We start from the raw sequence: 17,156 nt of genomic DNA on the forward strand, positions 1-17,156 counted from the left end.
CACTGGAGTTCTTGCACTCACTTCTGTAGACTACACCCCAATCTAGAAGACAAACGTGGAGGTTGTTGCTGTCATTTGATTCAAAAAATACACTAAATTGGGGTCCAAGGTTTAATCTCTTCATTCACCTGCATGCCTGTACCCCTGTGGACTAACATAAAATCTTAAGCATCCCCAGCTCAGTGAATGGACCCCCTCTTGGTGAAGAGGATCCTACAGTTAAGTTGTTGGCCATGAGAAGGGAGGTCAGACAAGTCCCATCATGTCACTCTTCCTTCTTGGAGAGGTCCTTTGTAACTCATTAGTAGGGTGTGCAAGACAACACTCACACCATGCCTGGAGGTCCTTAATTTACTTAACAGATCACTTGAGTCTGGGTATATGACTGGTGGCTTGTCTCTGATTAGCAGACTTCCTTATCTTAAATCAAAGTATTCCAAGTCTTTAGACAAGGACTTTCTTTAACCGATTACATTTCTTTAACTAATTACAAATCAAAGAATCTTTAAACCCAGGGTGGCGCCTGTGGCTCAGTGGATAGGGCCCTATCCCCATATACCAACGGTGGCAGGTTCGAACCCAGCCCTGGCTAGCTAAAATAGTAATGAGCATTGCAACAAAAAATGTTGTTGAGGGCGCCTGTAGTCCCAGCTACTTGGGAGGCTGAGGCAAGAGAATCGCTTAAGTCCAATAGTTGGAGGTTGCTGTGAGCTGTGACCCCACAGCACTCTACCGAGGGTGACAAAGTAAGACTCTGTCTCAAAAAACAAAAACAAACAAACGAAAAAAACTTTAAACCCATCTATAACCTATAAACTCCTCCCCAGCTCTATCCCTACATAACGACGTTCCACCTTTTTTTGCAAACCAATGTACACCCTCCATGTATTAATTTATGACTTTACATGTAATTTCTGTCTCCCTAAAAGTTATAAAACCAAACTATAACCCAAACACGGTGAGTGGACTTACTCAAGGCTTCTTGGGTGTGGTTCAGGATAAACCTCTTTAACTTATTTTACAGAGTTTGGGTTCTTTCCCCTTGGTACACTGTAATCAGATCATCCCATCACCATGGGGCAAGAGGAGGAGAGAGGGATTTATTGTACAGAGGTTAAGGGCAAAGACCTCACAGTCATACTGCCTGGGTTCCTTGCTTGTCTCTGCCATTCACGGTGTGAACTTGAACAAATCAGCTGACCTCTCTAAATGTCCATTTGCTCATCTGAAAAATGGAAATAGAATCTCATTTAATTTCAGTAACAATCATGCAGTTAATCCAAGTAAAACATTTAGTGAAGTGTTACTGTAGTAAGTAGAGGATACTGTTTTTATCTGACATGCAATCACCTATCATCTGAAAGGAGTTGTGGTTGTAGAAGTCATTTCTAGATCCCTGCCCCATCACCAGCTTTGATCACTGGAGCCTCAAGCAGGACCACTCAGATTCATTCCCAGCCCCCCAACACTGTGCCATGTCTGTTTTATATATCTAGTTCCTCTATGGCCCAGACTTGCCTTGAACCTGATGGTGAGCCTGGATCTATGAGGAAGCCATTCCATGATGTGGATTCTTCCAGTCCTTTAGAACATGTACCTACCCTGGATAGACATTAGGGGCAAACCTCAAGCCAGGCAGACAGGGGCTCTGGCCTCAGGAGCTTACAGCTTGTATTACAGGGTGCTCGGGTCCCTCTGCTCCAGCCACACCAGCTTCTTTACTGTTTCCTGAACATATCAAGCACATTCCTGCCTCAGGGACTTTGTATGACTTAAACGTTTTGTTCCCAACATCTTCCAGGCTTGTTCCCATGATTCTTTCAAATCTCTGATCAAACGTTCCCTGGCCAGGAGGCCTTCCTTTCCTGACCACTTCATCTAAAATAGCCTTCCCACTCCCATTCCTCTCTGTTTCAGTTTTCTTTTTTTTTTTTGTAGAGACAGAGTCTCACTTTATTGCCCTCGGTAGAGTGCCGTGGCGTCACACGGCTCACAGCAACCTCCAGCTCTTGGGCTTACGTGATTCTCTTGCCTCAGCCTCCCAAGCAGCTGGGACTGCAGGCGCCCGCCACAATGCCTGGCTATTTTTTTGTTGCAGTTTGGCCGGGGCTGAGTTTGAACCCGCCACTCTCGGCACATGGGGCCGGCGCCCTACTCATTGAGCCACAGGCGCCACCCTCTGTTTCAGTTTTCTTTATAGCACTTATGAACACAGCACATATTATACAGCTGGGTTCCTGTTTGTCATGAAACCTGTGAAAAGTAGACCTAGTCACAGTTGACAGGCATGAAAGGAGGGCTGGCCGAGGGGCTGAGAAAATGGCAAAAGACGTGCTTCCCACTTCTGTTCCTGGCACTGCCCATAATTACCCAGAAATGCTTGCGTGAGGACCTGAGCAGAGAATCGTCATTGGTGAGTTATTTGGGACTTGTCCATTTTGTTCTAAAACCTCTCCTTCTTTCCATCTAATCACTGATCATTTCTCCTTCCAAAGGTACCAAGAGCCACACTTTCTGTCTCAGCCTTACATGTGGAACCGCTGGTCCCAGCCTGCTTTCCAATGACACCTCTCTGGTCTTTTGCCTTTAATTCACTTGAAACAATAGGAATAAACATACCATCTTCACAGATCTTGCAACAGAGTAGAAAGTCCTCCAAAAGGAGGGGGCTCCTCTCTCCTGGAGTTGGCTAAATGCAATAAGTTGGCCCACATCTGCAGAAGGCCCGCCCACAATCATGCTGTTCAAAGCTTATCTTACAATTCCCCTGGGGCTCATTTTCTGAGGTTGTTGGTTGTGGGACCCCCCCAGTGAATGAGCTCCTTGTCAACTGCGATATTGCCCCAGCTAAGTCACCTCTGAGGCTGCCCAGTGTCTGAACTGGCATTCCTCCCTCACACTTCACAAATACCTCTGAGCCAGTGAAACCTCCTCTGCAATCTTCCTTCCTTCTCTGAAATCTCTTCTGGAAAAAAGGTGATTTCCCTCTGACCCCACCCGGTCTAAGTATGTTCCTTCCACAATGAGCTCCCTCTAACACGCCTGCCTTGTGGCTGGCACCGCGTGAATCGTCTGCTGTTTGCCCTTGGTTCTTCCAAGCCTCTGTGGGCTGCTTTATCAGCTAAGCTTCCGGAGGTCACGACCTATCTGTTTATTTGCACAAGTATCATGACAAGGTAAATGTATAAATTAACCAAATGAGAAAACACAGATAAACATAGCACCTATCCCAGAGAAGGAACCACAGAGAGTAGTTATTAGTATTAAAGAACAGATTATTTTTTTTTTTTTTTTGGACTATGGTATGAAAAGGCTAGGTGGCCCTCTCCTCAGCTACTTGGATTCCCTTGTCAGGCAGGCACTGCTGTCTGTTGCTTGTGCATTTTTCTAGAGGATTTGTAAAGAGGGTCTTAAGAAGCAGGGCTCTCACCATGGAGAGCCCATGGAGAATGGATTACTACAATCCAACTTCATAGTTACGTGTGGAAATGACTTTTTCCTTCACTCCCAATCTCAATCTCTGTCTTCACCCTACATTCCCATTGAGCTATTTCAATCCAGAAGAGAAAATGCATCAATGTAACAAAAAAGATTTAAATGAATGTAGACTCCCCACTGTGCACAGCACACTATAAAGAATTGTACTTAGGGCGGCACCTGTGGCTCAGTCGGTAAGGCGCCGGCCCCATATGCCGAGGGTGGCGGGTTCAAACCCGGCCCCAGCCAAACTGCAACAAAAAAAATAGCCAGGCGTTGTGGCGGGCGCCTGTAGTCCCAGCTACTCGGGAGGCTGAGGCAAGAGAATCACTTAAGCCCAGGAGTTGGAGCTTGCTGTGAGCTGTGTGAGGCCACGGCACTCTACCGAGGGCCATAAAGTGAAACTCTGTCTCTACAAAAAAAAAAAAAAAAAAAGAATTGTACTTAACCAGGAAACAACAGGAATCTCCAGGTTGTCAGATCTTAGCCTGAAGCCAATTCCTCTATAATGTAATTTGTTCACTAATGAAAAGTTGCAAATAATTATAACATTTGATATGATAATTACACATTTTAAAGTCTATTTATATAAAAAATTCACCTATCCTAGCACACTGGCAAAAATTCATATATATATATTTGTGTGTGTGTATATATATCCCCCATATATGTATATATTAAGGTGGTGGGGCTGAATAAATTGCTTCTTTTAAATTTTCTAAATATTCTTTCATGTATTTCTATAATGAAGAATTAAGCATATACTCTACTCTTTATAATACTCTATTTGATTGAATTTTATTACTCGGGCTCTCACTCTGCATGTATATCTAAATAGTAATTATGTTACCTTAAAAAAAGAAAAGTAATAAGTTTTTCAATTGATTCAAATACATTCAGCAAATGAAATGCATTCTCTTCTGTAAGTCTTGTTCAAGTGAAGAGAGAAATATAGGGCTGGATGCAGTGGCTCACACCTGTAATCCTAGCACTCTGGGAGGCTGAGGTGGGTACATTGCCTGAGCAGGAAGAGGGAGACCCTGTCTCTAAAACTAGCCCGGTGTTGTGGCAGGTGCCTGGGAGCTACTCGGGAGGCTAAGGCCAGAGGATCTCTTGAGTCCGAGAGTTTCAGGTTGCTGTGAGCTATGACGCTATAGCTCTACCAAGGGTGACAAAGTGAGACTCTGTCTCAAAAAAAAAAGAAAAGAAAAAGAGAGAGAGAAATATAATGTTTCACAGCTGAAGAATGAAAAATACCCCAGAATTTAAATACCTTGTTAGAAATAATAACGATCCCACAACTTAGCTTGTGCCTGGAATTTTGCATCTATCACCTCTTATCTTCATAAAAGCACTGAAGGGAGGCCCATTGTAAACACGAAACTGAAAGAAGTTATGTAATTTGCCCATGTGTGTCTCTGCTAGGAGGAGTCGGAGATTTAAGATAGCCAAAGCCTGCACTTAGATACAGCTTCCATCTAAAAATAAAGATTGCAGGGTGCCATCGCCTCACCTGTAATGCTCAACCTTGGGAGGCTAAGGTGGGAGGATCCCTTGAAGCCAGGCTCAGCCTGAGCAGCATAGCAAGACTCCATCTCTGCCAAAAATAAATAAAATAAAATACAAATAAAGACGCAATATGATCTAATTTTGCTAAAAGAAATGAAAAGCCGGGTGGCGCCTGTGGCTCAAGGAGTAGGGCACCGGTCCCATATGCCGGAGGTGGCGGGTTCAAACCCAGCCCCGGCCAAAAACCAAAAAAAAAAAAAAAAAAAAAAAAAAGAAATGAAAAGCCCTTAGTGTGTATGAATCAAAAAAGTCTGAATTAGATATTCATCAAACAGCCAACATCCTATGGGGTGGAGGGGCAGGCCTACCCCTTTTTGCTTAAAATATTTCTGTTCATCAGTGTAACTGGCTTATTGTACCCTCAATGAATCCCCAACAATAAAAAAAAATAAAAATAAAAAATAAAATATTTCTGTTCATGCGGATTTTTTTTTTTTACAATGCACATGAATTGTATTTGAAATTTGTAATTTATAAAAGCCAATATGGAGGTAATCATTACCAAAAGTGTGATGGTAAAGAGCAAAACCTCAAGGATCAGACGGAGGGGCAGCATTTTTCTCTCCTTCGGATTTCACTTTCTCAAATCTGTAACTCCTTCTCTGTCAGTCAGGGATAGTAATAGGAACTACCTCAGAGGTTTTGTGAAGATTAGATGTCCATATAATCCACCATCATTGTAGTCATAATCTACGTAGCTCTTTTCACTGAAGTATCTTTAAATTTCTTCCTTATTTAAACCTGGCAGCCAAACTATGGTAACTCCCACTTACCAAGGCAAACCAGGCCCCCAGGATTAAATCATACAATACTCGAATGACTATTGAATGCAGCCCAGAAAATTCCCAGTTCTATAATTTCTTAGTGCCAGGCCTATTCTTATCCTTGGAGCTCTCAAGAGGTTCGTGACTTTCTGTGAAGTATTAATAATATCGGACTAAGAAGTTAGGTCATTTTAAAACATTGTTTTTTCTTTGAACTAGGAGGGAATTAAAAAAAAAAAATCAACATTAGTTAAAACAAAAACAGCAACTGTACGTGTCCAGAGATGTCTATGGAGAAACTGGAGGTCCCCCAGCGGCGCCCTGCAGGGGTGACAGAAAGGCCCCAGCTCTGTCAAAGCTGCAGGGGCCACACCCCCCAAACCCCTCCCCCCACTCCCCCACCGCCGCCCCGCTGATCAAATCTCTTTTCTAAGACCCTCCTGGGCTTACTGGCATGGCTTCACCAGAGGTGACCACAGGGACCAATAGCCTAGTGATTTCTAAAGGTTAGTGTAGGCCTTGATCAAAAAACAGTGACATGCTTTTGTTTTGAGCAGGAGAGAGAACAGATACAATTTGCAGACTGCTTTGCCCTCCAGGGCAATGGTGAGGGGAAACCACAGCAGGCCACAGAGAGGAATCTCAAGCTAGCAGGACAAGGTGTGAGCCAGATGTGAGCATGTGGGTGAGACCCAGGGAGAAGTCTTTGCTTCTCAGCACTTCTTAAAACACTTCACCTTCTCAGGTTAAAAAAAAAAAAAAAAAATCTGATATTTCACTGCTACTTCTGACATCTTCTAAGCGACGCCAGCTTCCCAGAGGAAGAGGCCTCTAAGTTAGAAGGGGAAGGAGAGATTGATCTTCTCTCTGCAGGAAGCAGGGGATCTTCGCTGTCTCCATAGCCCTTCTATTTGAACACGTAGCTGGGGAAACCAGGGTTCAGGCCGAGTTAATTAGTGGCGTCTACGTAGGAGAAAGTTCCCTGGCAGGATGCTGGGGTGGGCGGTGCAGCTGGCCCAGAGCACGTAGGGCTGAGCTGTCCCGCTGGGCCTCGGCGGCAAGGCGGGTGCGAAGTCTAGATTAAAAAGTGGTCCTGGCATTTCAGAGAGCAAAACAGACGCGTCTGAGAAAACACGCGTGCCTTCTCGCTCACAGGCGCCGGGGGTGGGGCCACAGAGCAAGATGATCCTGCTCTATAGACCACATGAGAAAAATAATTTTTTTTTTTTTTTGCAGTTTTTGGCCGGGGCTGGGTTTGAACCCGCCACCTCCAGTATATGGGGCTGGTGCCCTAATCCTTTCAGCCACACGTGCTGTCCTGAGAAAAATAAATTTTTTAGGCCTGGCGTGGTAGCTCACACCTGTAATCCTAGCACCCTGGGATGCCGAGACAAGTGGATCACTGGAGCTCATGAGTTCAAAACCAGTCTGCGCGAGAGTGAGACCCAGTCTCTAAAAAATAGCTGTGAGTGTTGTGGTGGGCGCCTGTCGTCCCAGCTACTCCAGTGCTTGAGCCCAAGAGTTTGAGGTTGCCGTGAGTTGTGACACTGCTGCACTCTGTCAAGGGGGCTTACAGAAGAAATTCTTTAACTTGAGGCCACAGTGTTTTATTCAAGGTAGAAAGTGTGAGTTATATACGCTTCATGAGGCCTCAGGCTCAAAACTAGCATGTGTTAACTACAACTTACATGGCAGGTAATATGTTTGAACAGCAAGGAACAGAATGAAAAGATCCTCGTGCTGGTAAGAGCGAGGTTAGAAATGCTGAAATGTTAGTGACCCACCTACACACAGTTAGGTCATCTGGGAAAAGCATGAAATGGAGGGCTGAAAAAGAATTGATTTCGGGAGAATGGGTGCACAGAATGATGAACTTTTTGTGATTACAAAGGATGCTATCGGAGACTCGGTGACAATGCGAGTGTCCATGAATGAAAACATTCATTAAAGAAAGACAACAAGGCCTGAAAGCAGATTCCTTGGATGAGAAAGAATGAAGCAAGAATCAGAATCCAGGGAAAAGAGCATGACACAGGGAAGAGGGTAGGGGCAACAGTCAGGGAGCAGCTCACGGACCAACGGACCCTTTAGCTGTCATCTCCTCTCTCCTGGAACATAAGGTTGCTCCTCGGCTTCCCTATATGGACAGGAGGGAGGCTCAGCAAGGTTGAGTAACATGATCATCTTGCATAGCCATTGAAGGGAGTAGAGACGGGATTTCTACTCAGTTCTGCCTGATGCCAAAGCCCTACCACCATGCTGTCACTCAAGACAGGGAAGGACCAGGAGACACCTTGGCAAACAGCCTAAGAAAGCTGAGAGCAATACGAAAGCCTCGTGTCAGTCAGGGTCCTGTCAAGGACCCTGACGTCTTAGGAGGGACTGGCTGTGCTGGGCCATACGTGTCCTACGTGACACAGTGGCTGAGTAGGACATTTTAATATTTTGGCATATTGTCTTTCTGGGTGTGGTGCACCATTGTTACACATGCCGCACACCCAGACAACATTGTGTGAGGGTTGCTGCTCACCTGGAAACTCCAGGCATTAGGATTTGAACTGCAATAGTCAGAGGGGTCCACCCTGTCCAGGTATCTTGCTATAATAATAGCTGGAGGCTGTCCTTAACCCAAGATTTAGGAAGGTAATAAAAAGAAGTATCAAGAGTGTTTGAACCCACGCTGTGAAATAAGACCGATCCAGTTACTTCCAGTTAACTTATAATTTTATACAAAAAACTGCATGATACAGGAAGGCATTTGGGGATAAAATCTCTAATTTTTCTCACCACGGAATAAGGAAAACTCTTAGCCAGCAGTGACTAAGGGGTGTTCTCTGTTCTGGTCTTGTCTGAATTCTACCATACGAAGTTCTGGTGATTCTCCTAAGTGTATTCCACACTGATCTTGTCACCTTTCTCTAGGAAGACCTCTGTCTCTACAGAGACTGTTCAGATTTCACTTTGAGCACCAAATATTTAGCAATCATTTTCCTAAAGAGGTTTGTTTCTCCTTCTCATAGGTTCATCAAGACCCCTCCTGCCCATGATGTCTACTTTTTGCAAAGGGCTTCTCTATGTTTTTTTAGTTCCTGCAAATCTGAAAACTCATTGTTCTGGCCAGTTGTATTTGATTTCTTCCTAATTTGCATTGTCAGAAGGGATTATATTCAGCTACTTTTTTACAAAAAGAGTAACCTTTTTATTTGGGACACTCCTCCCATTAAAAGCAGGAATGCAGGGCTGGGCATGATGGCATCTGGAATCCCAGCTACCCATGAGACTGAAGAGGAGGGATGCCTGAGCCTGCGAGTTCAAGATCAGCCTGGACAACATAATGAGACCTTGTCTTAAAAAAGAAAAAAAAAAAAAAAAACACCCAGGATTGCTGGGCTACTTCCAGTGCAGCCCTGCTACTAATCTGTTGGGCGCAGTAGCTTAGAGATGTTATATTAACCATTTCATGCCCAGTTTTATGGGTCTGCTCTAAGATATGCTACCAAAGGGGTCTGGGTTCTTAAAAGAAAGCCATTTAAGTTTTACTTATTTTTATTGTTATTTTTTTGCAGTTTTTGGCCAGGGCTGGGTTTGAACCCGCCACCCTTGGCATATGGGGCTGGTGCCCTACTCCTTTGAGCCACAGGCGCCACCTGAAAGCCATTTAAGTTTTGATGATGGGGAACTATATTTAAACAAAATATTTTAACTAAAATGTGAATGCTTCCACGAGTTATTGGTATGTTGGGAGTGTCATCCACAAGCCTTCATTTCATCCTCAGAATATCTTCAGGAGTGGGCGATCTATGCCCATCTTAAGATAAGGACACTGAGACTCCAAGAAATTAGGTGACTTATACAAGGTCACAGTTACATAGTCACTAGGATCAGATCTTGGATGTTTGTAGAATTGAGCTCAATTTCACATAACCACTTTCAAGTGTACACTACAGTTCTGTTAACCATGTATGTTGAACAATGATCCCCAGAACTTTTTCATCTTGCAAAACTGAGACTCTCTACTCCTTAAACCACAGCTCCTCCTCCCCACTTTACCTCAGCTACCACAACCACCACTCTACTTAGTCTTTATGACTTTGATTACCCTTGGCATGTCGTGTAAGTGGAATCATGCCGTATTTGTCCTGTGGCTGGCTTATTTCACTTAGCATAATGTCTTCTACGTTCACCCAAGTCATAGTATGGGTCAAAATTTCCTTCCTTTATAAGGCTGAATAATACTCCATTGTATAGTTATACCACATTTTCTTTAGAAATCAAGGATTTTAATCCAAGTTTGTGAGCCTCCGGTCCTATAATATTTTCACGTGCATAAACTATGCTACTTTGTAAATTCCTTAAATTAAAGATAATGACAAATGTGGAATTATACATAGAAGTCAGATGAGATAGTGGTGTCTCAAGCTCAGAGATGGAGGGGCAGAGGAATACAAGGTTCTTCACCAACTTACACATTGCTAAAGGGAGCCCGTCCTTCTTGTTGGACAGAGAACAGCTCCCCCGCTCCTCTGTGCACCTTGCATGACCCAGGACTGCCTCCCACAACCTCCTACCCCACGCACATCCCTGCCTTCCCTCTTCTGTAAGTCACGTACCAAGGGCTCCAAGATATCACCAACTGAATACAAACAGCCTAGAGTCCACAAACTCCCCATTCTTTCCCCACCCAGCCTTACCTGTTGCCCAACTTCTCCATCCTGCTGAGCTGTGCCTGTCCCCACTGCTTCTGCAAGTCTGAGGCCTCTGCAATCCAGGCTGCCTCTCTAGTTTTCATCACACGCTGCCAGCTACCAAGGACAGCAGCTTCCTTCTCCACTGCCTGCCTTACAGTTGCCTGTGTCTTTCTCCCTCTCCAGTATCCCATTGGCATCCTGCGACCAGGCCCCAGTGGCTTTGCACCATATCCAGTCCTAAATCCCCACTACAGTGCGGCCTTGAACAAACTAGCCATTTCTCTTGTTTGGCTGTGTTATTCTACCAGGCTGGGTGCCTCCAGAATCATTTCAACCAAAGTCAGTACCACCCTGCTTGGGTCTTTCCTTTGACTGATAACTCATGGCCTTCCTCTTCACCTACACCCTCCTCAGGCAGCTTAGTTCTGATCAAGAGGATTTTTCTGCTCCACCCGACTCCTACCCTGTTTCCCCGAAAATAACAGTGTCTTATTTTAAGGTGTGCCCCCAAAGATGCGCTAGGTCTTATTTTCAGGGGGCATCTTATCGTTCCTGTAAGTAGGTCTTATTTTCGGAGGATGTCTTATTTTCAGGGAAACAGGGTACATCCCCAATTCACCTGAAGCTACAGAGTTAATTTTCAGTCATTACTCACTCTACAATCATTTGCTTTACCTTTTATACAAAGGGTGCTTGCAAAAAAAACCAATGTGTACCCATTTGCACCATTATCTAATTTTTTTTTCAAAGTAATCGAAGAAGTAATCCCAAGTTGTTCTTAACTGTTTGAGAGTAAAGTCCTAGCCAATCCCCCTCTCAGCTCCTGAGACAAGAATAGAATTCTTCCATGTTGAGTTAAGGAGTCACGGATGGTCATTCTGTGGTGGTTAAGGAATCACCTTCCATATGGTAATGCTTCATTTCTCACAGAGAAACCAAATGTGTGTAGTACAGAAGCAGAAAAAATGTATTTAAATGCCTATTATAGTACTCTCATAAGCTTACTATGAGTGCAATTCTTCCAGGTGATAAGTGACAGCAAATAACTTCTCTCTGTAGTATCTAGATAAGCACCCAGGAGTAAGCAGCATTTACTGAATGAAAAGTGCCTCAGTGATTACAGCCAAAAGTCTCTAATAGTTTCATTGGATAGAATAATTTGGGACTTATGATGCTAATCACATCTGTATTGCTGTTCTTACATTACAAGAAGATAGTTTTCAAGTTTGTATCAATACAGGCACCCAGTCACATTGTTCCTTGCTGGCCTTTTAGAGTTGGATGTGGGGATGGGGAGGGAAGGGAGAGTAGAGGAGACCCAGGGTCTTTGGCTGTGGGGTGGTCATATGCTTGTGCTTCGAGGTCTGACAATTAAGTTCACAGACTTGCCACCGTGAACTTAGGTTGGCAGTACTGTACAGACAACTCAGTCACATTAAGGTTTCATAACCTTAGTTTATCAGTGTCTCTTGGGTGTGCTCATGTCGACGCATGGTGGTGTCTTGCTGAGTGGCATTCATTATTGTTGTTGCATGGTTTTGTGTGCCATCATGAAAATGTTGGAGCTAGAGTTAGAGCAAAAAATAAACATTAAATTTCTTGTTAAACTTGGCAAGAGTGGAAGTGAACTCAGGGACATGTGAGTCCAAGTGTATGAAGATAATGCCATGAAGAAAATGGCAGTGCACAGAATAGATTAAATGCTTTTCTAAGGGGAGAGAAATCGTCTCTGGTGAAAAGAGGTCAGGGCAGCCAATAACAAGCAGAACTAATGAAACATTGCAAAAACATGTCCAATTGTGTGTCAAGATTGTCAGTTGACTGTGCAAAGCACAGCAGACCAAATAAACATCAACAGAGAAACAGGAACATCTGAACTGAAAATCTTGGCATGAGAAAGATGTATGCAAAAATGGTCCCGAAGGAGTTCACTGATGAACAAAGGCAAAGAGGCCCTTGCAGCACGGCTGTGAGAGAGTTTTTAGCCAGTAAACAAATAACTGTAATGGAATACCCTTCCTACTTACCTGATCTGGCCCCCAGTGACTTTCCTTTCTACCTGAAGATAAGGGAAGACATTTTGATGACATTCTGGATATCAAGCATAATAAGATGACAGCTCTGATAGCCATTCTGGAAAAAGAGTTCCAAAATTGGTGTGAAGGGTTGACTAGACACTGGCATCAGTGCTTATCTTCCCAAGGGGAGTACTTGGAAGGTGACCATAGTGATATTCAATAATGAGGTATATAGCACTTTTTCTAGAATGAGTTTGTGAACTTAATTGTCAGACCTCGTGTGTCCATCCTAAAGAGTTAGAAGTGAGTACTGCACCATCCTGCCCAGGTCAGGCCTGGGGAGGTAGGAAGGGATATGTGCTGGATGCTGTTATTGGTGCACAGAGCTGAGGCAAGGAAAGCTTATAGCTTCCTGCTCACAACCCCCAAGGCCATGTGACATCCATGCTCAGGAGGGCACCCAGCACCATTTCCTTGCATTGAATATGGAAGAATAGCTAATGCAGTCTCTAAGGTCATTTTGAAGGTAAACAGCAGTAATAATGCCCTTATGAATGTTGTGTTGAGCCTTGGGGTTTACACACGGTCTCATTCAATGCTCCCCCACACCATAGGAGAAATTGTGATGAGCCCCCCTTTTACAGATATGGGGGTTTTGTGGATGGTGTATACAAATGGAAGTGGCTCAGCTTTAGTTGCCTATATGAAAAAAATGCATGCTTATATTCTTTATAACAAACATAATGCTGTGTGCCAGGCACTCAGTCTTCAATGCATGCTAATTGTCAACTCCTCATCACAGCCCTAAGTTATGTTACTTCCCCAGGGAAATGGAGCTGGGACTGCGGCCACCCCCCACCATGCAGCACTGCTTGTCTGTGGCTCAGTGACATGAGGTCACGCGTAACATTGTGCTCTTCTCCATCACGGCCATGATGGCATGATCCGTACGTACTTACTGGTTCACTCCTTCATTGTCCGCATTCCCCACTGTATGTAGTCTTCAGGACTCAACACACACCTGACACGTCACAGGCCCTCAGAAACAAATGAGGGAACTCGCGGATCTGTTTTAGTCATCTGTAATGTTTGCAGTGTTGAGCTGGCCACACAACAGTCTTAGAATCAACCTTATTTCTTTGAAATCTACATATGCTAAGTACATGAGACACTGCAAAACTCTGAAACTGTTTAAAAACTATGGGTTTGCAAAACAGTAATTGAGCTGACATCTATTAAATTGAGAGGTATCTGTTTTAACTGCACTGTGTTTTTCTCATTTACTTCTTGTAAGAGCTCTGTGAAGTAGATACTATTTTGCCTTATTTCACTTTTTTCCAACCTCAGAGGCACTAGCATTGGATTGATCATCATCCTTGGTTCAGGAAACACTGTTACCGTTCCAGTTGTTCTCTCTCTTATTCATCTTTTATTTATTTATTCATATTTTAAATAATGAGTAAACTGACTACCCAACCCGGAACATGAACAGTGACCTGCATCCACCTATGTGCTCCTCCCTTGCTCTCTCCACACGCAAACACCATCCAGAATTTTGCATTTACTTTTTTTTTTAATTGTGTGCCTAAATATTTGATTGCTTACTTAGTCCTTTGGGACTTTATTTACTTTATACATAGTATTTAGTGACTCAGCATCATATTTCTTAGATTCTCCCATGCTGCCACCTGAAGCTACAGTTCATTCATTTCCTCTGCACCATCAGAGAACAGTTGTGTCATTTCTCCCTACCGTCCGTGGGTGGGGATTTTCATTACTTTCTATTTTTTTTTTTTTTGTAGAGACAGAGTCTCACTTTATTGTCCTTTGTAGAGTGCCGTGGCATCACACAGTTCACAGCAACCTCCAACTCCTGGGCTTAAGCGATTCTCTTGCCTCAGCCTCCCGAGTAGCTGGGACTACAGGCGCCCACCACAACGCCCGGCTATTTTTTGGTTGCAGTTCAGCCGGGGCCAGGTTTGAACCCGCCACCCTCGGTATATGGGGCCGGCGCCTTACTGACTGAGCCACAGGCGCCGCCCCATTACTTTCTATTTTTTTGATCTTATGAAAGACTGTGTCTCTTGGGCAGAATGCTGGTTTTATAGAGAAAGAAACTGAGGCTTAAAGAAGTTGAGGGACTCATCCAAGATCTCCCAGCCATTAGGTGGCTGAACCAGGATTTGAGCCCAGACATCTCTGAGCTCTAAAACCTGGGCTCTGCAGTACACAGCCCCTATCCCTCCTCCCAAGAGGAAAAGATGGTAGAAATTAAAGAGCACATTTTACTACTATTTTACTGATACAAAGTTACTCCACCTACTCTGTGCCTATAGGAGAAGAAAAACTTGTAAGTTGAGTTAATCAGCCTTTCAAATAAAATCGCTTAATCTCTTGAATGTGGGAAACATCCACTCACCCCTCCCTGTTCCAAAAAGTTAACATTGCTGACTACAATGTCTAAGACCATATGCCTAAATAGTTTGGCTTTGCACCTATAATGTTTAGGTATTGGGTTTGTGCTTAAATTCTCTTTGCAATAGAAATGTCGGCGTACGTATTTTCCTTTTAGTCAGAACCTGTAAAGAAGAAAGCAATGGAACGATGAAGCTGACATTCAGCTTCCATAGCCCGCTGTAATATTCTAAGGAGAAAGAGAACTAAAGCTACCTCTTCAGATTAGAAATAGGTCTTACATGAAAAATACATCAGTAAAATAAAAATGAAGCACTAAGCATACAGACTATAGATCACAGTTTTGCAACAGAAATGGTTTCACTTATGTGCAAAGGAATTTTCCAAAGAAAATCCTCAGGCATTTGCAGTTTAGGAAAAAGCTGGAATGAATGCGTCATATCTTTGCATTTATACAGTTCACGCTTTTAAAAAATAGACATTTCTTTGGGGCACTAAACAATGTAAACTTTGAATTTATGTGGATTTCAGATGTGAACCAGATTGAAGGTCATGTCTCCCACCCCTGCCTGGCTCCAGCATTTTCACTGCCCCCTTCTTCTCAAGACCAGTCTGGAACAGCTCATTTCTGCAATAGCTATTTCTCACTTCTGTTTCCAGCCTTCTGTGCATGTGGATTTGGGATGTACAGATGCTTTTATTATTGTTTAAAAATATTAAACAGGCTGGTCTGAATGCAGTGGTGTTTACAACTAATTAATCACAGCCAATTGCAGAGGAACTCCCGCTGCTTCCCTTGAAAGAAATTTGTTTGAATAAAACAAATTTGTTGAATAAAAAATAAAGAAATAAAAATATCAAATGACAAATACTTTTTAAACCCCGTAATTGAAAGGGCAGCAGTGTGCTCAGAGAAGAGACCAGGAGTAGTTCAGGCCAAATTTAATGGAAGGGGAGAGAGACCCACCTGGGTAAAGATGGTGACTGCCCAACAGTGGTTGGAGGCTTGTTTTTATACTGGGCGTGGGGGAGGGAAATTCCTCAGGTTGCTGGAAGGTTTTGGCAGGTTAGGAACTCCTGGGGCGAGGCCAGGTAGGCCTTTTGTCCTGGGCAGGGAGGAGGGGGAAGGGCTTAGGCCCCTAACAATAATCACTTTAAGTGATGCTTAGGAAGTGGGGGAAAGTTCTTACAGTCTTGCCATTCTCCTTCACGCCCCACCATGTTGCACGCCCCTCCTCACCTCAGCCCGGGTGCAAACATGGGTGTGGACTTTCCTCATCCTGCAAGTCTTAGCTCGGATTTTCCCAGAAGCGAGCCCTGAGGAAAGGATTCCTGAGAAGGTGGTTTCTTGGGGAAGCTGAAGTAACACGGTTAGGGTCGTGGGGATGCAAACCAGGGAAGGAAGGAAAGGCAACCCATAAAGTCAGCACTTACTGAGAGACAGAAGCCTAATCACCAAGGAAATTTGGGGATGTAGTGCCAAACTTGCACCTCGGAATTATTCTATTCCAAGCACGGCGGGGCTGGGGTATTTACACATCAGCAGGCTGCGGTCATTGTTTGAGGACTGCTGGGGGCAGGGAGGCCGCGCTAATGCCTCAGCTGCTGCGTGGGTGTCCCTGCTGGGTGGTTAGCTGGAACTGGGCTGGAGCACACTGAGAGCTCTATGTGACAGGGGCGGTCCCACAGTGTCTGCTCTCCTGCCTTGTTCACTTAACATTAATTACAACACAGACACTTCCTTGTTGCTACACAGTCCTTACACTTACGAGATTAATTGCTGAGAAGTATTTCATAATAGAATAATACTTGAACTTGAATATAGGATATTTACGTTGTTTCAAATGGAATGAGCATGTTGGCAAAAATAGCTAACCCATTTCTGTCCAAACTCGAAAAGAGCTATGTACCAGGGAATGGAAATGGGATGTGTTCTCGAAGACACTAGAAGTTCTCTAGTCACATGAGGAAGCAGAGCGTGGCAGATGAGTGAGACTCATCAGCAAGCAGCCTATGCAACACGTGCTCTGTCATTCAGGGTGACACTACAATAGCTGGTCTGTGGCCTGCAATAGCTATACTTCACGCTTCAGAATTTCTAAGGTCTATAAATTTTGAATATCAAAACTGTATCGGGGCCATGATAGCTGAGAAGTGCATAGAGATACCTATCAAATTATTTTGTGCCAAAAAGAAACATTGAAACAACAGCCCTGGATTTGGCA

This window comes from Nycticebus coucang, chromosome 15 (genome assembly GCF_027406575.1).
Source record: "Nycticebus coucang isolate mNycCou1 chromosome 15, mNycCou1.pri, whole genome shotgun sequence".
Classification (NCBI taxonomy): domain Eukaryota; kingdom Metazoa; phylum Chordata; class Mammalia; order Primates; family Lorisidae; genus Nycticebus; species Nycticebus coucang.